This window comes from Meriones unguiculatus, chromosome 14 (assembly GCF_030254825.1).
Source record: "Meriones unguiculatus strain TT.TT164.6M chromosome 14, Bangor_MerUng_6.1, whole genome shotgun sequence".
Taxonomy (NCBI): Eukaryota; Metazoa; Chordata; class Mammalia; order Rodentia; family Muridae; genus Meriones; species Meriones unguiculatus.
Window position 1 is genome coordinate 67,732,585 of NC_083361.1, and position 6,613 is coordinate 67,739,197.

General features: G+C 57.8%; 1 long non-coding RNA gene across 1 annotated transcript; it reads right to left on the reverse strand.

Annotated features, from left to right (window-relative positions):
* Window positions 1–2,136: 2,136 nt before the first annotated feature.
* Window positions 2,137–5,320, reverse strand: LOC132647240 (uncharacterized). The gene is made up of 4 exons (XR_009585594.1): window positions 4,923–5,320; window positions 4,491–4,727; window positions 3,712–3,983; window positions 2,137–3,429 (listed from the first exon to the last, which is right to left on the reverse strand). It is a non-coding gene; the product is annotated as an uncharacterized LOC132647240 (long non-coding RNA).
* Between the last annotated feature and the right edge of the window lie 1,293 nt (window positions 5,321–6,613).

Below are 6,613 nucleotides of genomic sequence, written 5' to 3' on the forward strand. Positions count from 1 at the left end.
AGGTCATTACTCGTGGATGTTAGACCCTACTCCTGAGCACACGTACCTCAATTAGGCATGCCTTAAAAGTCTAGGTCGGAAGCAGCACAGGGTTTTAATTCCAGCAGAAGCAGGCTGATCTCCGAGTTGGAGGCCAGCCTGGTCTACAGAGTTCCAGGACAGCCAAGGCTACACAGAGAAATTCTGTCTGGGGAATGGGGTGGGGGAGTCTTGAAAGCAAAATATATATATCTTGGCATGCATCTGTAGTCTACTCCTCTTCTCGTGGTACCAATCTGTCATTTTTTGTCTGAATTTGCCACCCGCCCCTCACCCCCCAGCAGGCAGTCACCTTGGACTGAGAGCCCAGAGTCGCAGTGTGTGTGTCTACGGATTTATAGAGTCTTGATTTGCCTCCTGCACACGGCGGTGTAGGGTGTCCTTAAGAACGTCAGCGGTGAGGCCTCAAAGCCGACAGGTCCTTCTTAAGGGCTTGGCCAAGCAGCTAGAGGCAGGCGCCCGCTGCACCCCGACCCTGTTGGCTCGCCAGGCTGTGCTGTTAGCCCTCGCCCTGGTGTCTCCGGGCGCAGCAGGTACCCAGAAGGAAAGCTCACCCTGGCAGGAGACGCCAGGGGAAGGGTTTCATCTCTTAAAAGTCTATCTTAGCCGCAGCGGCCTCCCGGTCCTCTCCAGCAGAAGACTGGCTGGTGGCAGCGCGCTCAGGCCCTTGGGCTCACAGGCTTTTCTCCCTACTGTCCCTCGGATTCACAGACGGGCTATCTCAGGGTATCGGACTTGCCCGAGAACCATGCTCACCCTATCTCTGTAATTTATTCTAATCCGGAGGATCCAGAAAAGTCTCTAATGGATGCTAATAACTACAGTGTGCCTCACGAGAGAGAGCTATCGGGTTGTTACGCGGTGGGAAATGTAAAAACTCGCCCGCCCGGCGGTGGGTGACATCGGTTCCCTGCCCCTTGCTTCCCTTCACCCTGAAAGACATTTTCTCCCCAAGGGGAGCCCAGCTTGTTTGAAACAAGTCCCCCCTGCCTGGTCCTGGGGGCTGGAGATAAAATTATCTCGGTGGGCTTCCCTATTCGGATTTTAAAACAGCAGCGACACAGAGCAATCCAGATAGGCCCCCGGGGGGGGGGGCGCACACCACTGGTGCCTCCGACCTCGGGGACATCATAAACACTGCAGCAAGCATCTCTGCAAGCCTGGGCTCTGCCCCCACGCCGATTGCCCGGCCCGCGCGGGGAACTGCCCTAGGCTGATCCACACCCCGTCTGTCTAAGGCGCAGGAGAGCCCGCGCCCTGTGCCCCGGCCGGCGCCCCGCCTGGCTCGCTCCGCCGCTCAGGCCAGCGCTTCTTAAGGATCCCGCAGCCGCCGGCCGGCCGGGGCCGAGGGCAAGATCGGGTTGGTCCCACGACCTCGGCGCCAGCAAACCGGAGAAGGAGACAGACCCCAATTTTCTCCCTTTGGAGCTGAAACAAAACCTGAAGGCCCGGGGCTGTCTGCACCGCCAGAGGTGGCGCCTCGGCGGCGTGTGCCCGCGCGCTTCCCAGGCCCGGGTGCTCCCCGGCCCCGTCCCAGTGGTCCGGGTAGCTAAGCTGGTCAAGCCAACAGCCAGCTCCCGGCCGGCGGTTCGGGAAAGCCGAGGCCGGACCCCGCGGGCCCCTGCGGCCGGGGCGCGGGGGGGGGGGGGGGGCGGGGGTTCCTGGTAATCGGAGGGGAGGGTCTCCCGGGGCGCCCCTCGGTGAAGGGGGCCTGGGTTCCCGGGGAGGAACAAAGGGCTGAGGTGCCCGGGCCCCGTGCGCCCCGCAGCCCCGCAGCCCGCCCCCTCTCGGCGCCAGGCCGGCCGCGGGCTTTGTGCGCTGGGGCCGCGCGCTCGCTCGCCCGGCTGCACCTGCCCGGCGCTGAGTACCTTGGCCAGGCCGCGCCGCGCGGGCCGCTGCCCTAATCGCCGGCTCCAAAGTACCTGCTCATGAATAAACACCAGCCCCATTTGTCAGGTACTTAGCGCTCATTGTGCAAGGGAAATTGGTCCTTTTCTGAGAGTGTCTGTCCTCAACCCATCTGCACGGTCCCGGGTGCAGAATCCCCCCCCCCCTTGAGACACACACACACACACACACCACGAGGCTCCTCCAAGCTAAGATAAACTCGCTTTTCTTCCGGTAAGTGCGTGATTGAGCCGCGACAATAGGCCGAGAGAGGGAGGCCGCTGGGTCAACAGCCTGCGTGTCTCTCCCATTGATGGGAAGCCTCAGCCCCGGGGACGCAAGGCCTTGGGGGGGGGGGGAGCTCGCTCTGCGGCCGGCCACACCTGCATAACCCCGCCGACGCCCTGCCCCGTGCGTCCCCCAGACGCCGGGCAAAGCACAGGGCTCCGAAGCGTCCGTCATTCCTACCCACTCGGGTGCCTCCCTGGTCTGGCATAGCCCCCCCCTTTCCGAAACCCCGTGGTGTTTCGATCTGGCTCTTAAGTTTGGGGCATTTGAGACGGAGACTGTGAGGATCCGGATAACGCAGTCTGCAAACGGCTTGCGGCCCGTTTCGGAGGATGAGGCTGGGTGGGGTGCTGTTTCCAGGAACCCGGCTGCAGCGAATGGGCTAGTGCTTAGTGCTCGCGATGTGCGAGGTGGGAAGGGGAAGCCTGCGGGACCAACGCGCTCCCGCTTGCCTCCCCCAGGGTGTAAAAACCAGCTATGCATTTCTAGGTTCGCGGGAAAGTCCTGTGGCGAACCCCAAGCAGCCCGCCCGGCACCCGGGGCAGAGCTCCTTTTTCACCCAGGCCTCCCCTCGGACATCTGTGCTTTCCGTGTGACTGGCTCCTGTCCCCAGGCCCCTTCCCAGGGAGGGATTCCTCCTGAAGCGCCGTGATTTCCCAGACCTGCGGCCAACCGCGAGCAACCCTGAAAATGAAAGTGTTCGCGACTCTAAAGGAGCGGAGGAAAGTGGCTTTGTCTCAGTTCGGCAAACGTGATTTCGTTCGTTCTGTGTTTACAAACACCAGTCCAAGCCCAGCTCGGCCGGCCGCTCAGCTCGTGCTCATGAAGGTGGCCACGGGGGCATTTCAGGGTCTGAATGCTCGGATGTTAAGATGTACAAGACAGGGCGGGAATTGGGGCTTCCTAGAGCACTTCCCTTACGCTGACCACGGCTGGCCTCTGCACACCCTGTCTCCAGTTCCCCGCCAAGCATTAGGAAGGACTCTGGGGGTTAGGTCAGACGTCAGGGTTGGGGGAGATCTGCAGGCAGGACACACGCTGAGGCCAGTGGAGGGAGGCCCCGTCAGCTTAACTGAAGAACCATGGCTGTCCTGGAGTCCCTGGCTGCTCCCAGGTTTCCACCTGAGACCAGACTTCCCAGATCCTGACCGGTCCAGGCAGATCGACCACACCAAAGAACCAAAGCCAAATCCAGCTGCTTCTTTGAGGAATAGTCTAGAAAACAACAAACAACACGCTCTTGATTCTCTTTGCGTAGCAGGTGGTAGCTGACAGGGCGGGCCACTGAGGTGAGAACTGGCAAGGTAGGGGTACATGGCTTTAGGAGATAGGCTTAAAAGTAGAAATGGCTCAAAGAGCTCAGGTGTCCACCCCAGGGGACCAGGAACTGAGGACACCTTGCATATTTGGAGAAGACTCTGAAATTCCAGTTGGCTGACCTCATGTGTTAGTGCTAAAACGTCTTAATAGTGAGAGTGTGTGCGTGTCTTTACAAACCTACGGATTTGGACAGGCTGATTGCTGCAGGAACTCTTTCAGAAAGTGGCTTCCCTTCCAGGGCAATGGATGGACTCCAGATCACAGCAGGAGCCCGAGAGAGTTCTAAGCTTTCTCCCTTCAGCGCGCAGATTTGAGCACTTTCTGGGTCCAACCTTTGCGCACTGCCCTTGCCATCCCTCGAGGGACCAGCCTCACTCCTGAAGGCCAGGGGCTGGGGCAGAGTCCAGTGGGAACAGATCGCAGGATAGCTTCGGATCTGGTTAGTCCACCTGGTGGGGGGGGGGCAGAGGTGTGGCGCAGCTCTTGGGAAACTCCGTACATGTGGGGATGCTTCTCCTTAGACCGGGGCACACAGGAAAGGCCTCAGGCGGATGCCTGCGCCGGCTTGTACTCAGAACACTGCCCTCCTCAAATCTCTATGACACAGCCTTCCTCCCCCACCCCCTTATGCTGGTCCCTGGTCCGAGCAGCCTCAGTGAGGGCCATGAAGAGAGCAGTTTTTGGTGTGCTGCCCAGGGAGCATCTGTGGCCCCTGAACACTGCTATGCCATGGAGTACCTCACTTCTGAAAGGCGTTAAAAAGGAACCTGTAGTCTCCTCCCATCACCTTCTGAAAACCCTTTGTTTCTTTGAAAGGATTCAGCCTACATTTGGTGCCTCCATCGTCAAGCCAATTTGCCTTGGTTGCCCGGGGCCCTTGCTCTGGCTATGTGATGGCCTTACGCCGCTTTGCTGCAGCTGGGGATGGATGTAGGCAGGGAGGAGCTTTGTCTTACCGCCACTGTCTTCACCTCTTCACCTACAGTGCAGGGTGATGCCCTCCTCATTCTGCACAACCGCTTAGCACAGGCTTTGCCGGCAGAGAGAACTGGCTGTGATCTCTCCATCGACCCCGGTCCTCTGCCCTAGGGCAGGCTTCTGCAAGTTTCTGAGCCCTGGCCTTCTAGGCCCGTGGTGAAAGAGAGATGCGTTCTTGCTCTTTCGAGGGCTTTTCACATGCTTTCTTTGACAGCCTAGAGCGTCTCAGAATACACCAAAGATCAGCAGCCAGGGCCAACCCTGGGTGCCCACCACCCCCACCCGACCCCCACCCCCCTCTCAGCCTGGCCCTGACGCCCTCCACACAGCTTCACCCATCAGCAATCTGTGGAGAATGGAGGAAGCAGAAGCCTTTACCAACAGAAGCTGCGCTTTTCCCGCTGCCCTACCGTTTAGTTTCGTGGACTTGGTTTCACGCTGGCTGAGCAGTTACCAAGCTCCTCTCACAGCTGAGCAGAGGACCCAGCAGCGTACGTTTCCCGGTTGGTACCCTCGGGTCAGGTCCGCAGCAGCCCACACTCCAGCGGGCCTTCTCCAGAACCTTCTGTCACAGGTCCACCGGCAGAGGGCGCCATGGGAGAGAACGGAGAGGGTTTCAGCGGCTTCCCTGGGTCCCTGGCGCCACACTGTGGGGCTGGGTGACGATTCACAGCCACACCTGTCATCACTGTATCCCAAACCGGCAGAGTCTCTTGGACAAAGCTACCAAAGCAGGCCTGGAAGTGGGTGGGAAGGAGGCGTCCCCACCTACGACAGGAAGAACGCGGGCTACTGCTCCACAGCAGATCTTTTTATAACCACGTGAACATTGAAGGGAGTCATTGTTAGGCGCACTGTGGAGGTGTGTGCGTTCCAGCAGTGTGAGCGTGTGTTCACAGTAAGGGTGCAGAATCCGGGGAGGGGCAGAAGGCATAGCCCCTGAGGTAGCTCTGAATTCTTCTGAGCTGATAGAGTTTTGTTTGGTTTGGTTTTGTTTTGTTTTCCTACAACCTTTAGTTCAAGCAGTTTCTCCTCTTTGGGAGTGCCCCGCCAGGGTCTCACTAAGTAGCCCAGGCAGTCTTTAACTCCTGATCCCCCTCCTCAGCCTCCTCAGCGGTGGGGTTATAGGGACATACCCCTCAACCAACCTGAGCATTCTCTTTAGTGGCAGGAAACTGAGGCCCAGAGATTAGGACAGATTTACCGTGTTGACTCAGTTAAGGCTGGGAAGGAGCCACCTCTCAGCTGTTATCCAAGCGTCAATATCCTCTGCTGCTAAGCATTGAAAATGTACCAGGTCCCTTCTTCTGGGGTCACGTTTGAAGGTGTGTGTGTGTGTATGTATGTGTATGTCCATGTGTGTCTGTGTAGCATATGCCCATTTTAGAAGAGATGTGTCTTATGCGTGATCATCTGTAAAGAATGTTGGCTAACTCATTTGGTGGCTAACCACTACACCAGAGAATGAGGAAGCAAGAGTGTGAATGTAAGGCCGGCCTGACTACATAGTGAGTTGCAGGCCAGCCTGGGCTACAGACGGAGACCTTATCTCAAGAGAGGGCATAAGGAGAAGAGTGTGTGAGTGAGTGTGTGTGTGTGTGTGTGTGTGTGTGCTGTTTCCCCATGGAAGAATAAACACGTGTCTGAATATTGCATGAAGATTTACTTGTGCCTATGAAAACGTGCATTTGTAGAGGGCTACGTGTAAGGGGGTAGAATAGTAAAGAAATATTTGTGTCCGGGTAGGCTGTTCATGTGTAAAGGGATAGCTATGGATTCTTATGACAGAGTGTGTGACACGCTTGTAAATACCTGGTCCTCTCCTGCCCGCTGATCCCCAGTTGCCTGCTTCCCCTCCTCTTTCAGATGAGCCCTGGAGCACACTCATCCCTGAGCCCCAAAGAACGAATGGAAAAGAGAGGGTGGGAAGGTCGAGGGGTGCTGGCTCCAGGGTGTGGCTATATCCCAAAGCCCAGCAGGCTCCAAGGGCTGCAATTAGGCAAAGCTTCTGGTCTGCAGAGGGAGGAGGAGGAGGATTATAGCAAATTCATTTCTGTTTTCCAGCTCAGTAAGCCTGCAGCATGTCCGTGATGTTAGCATG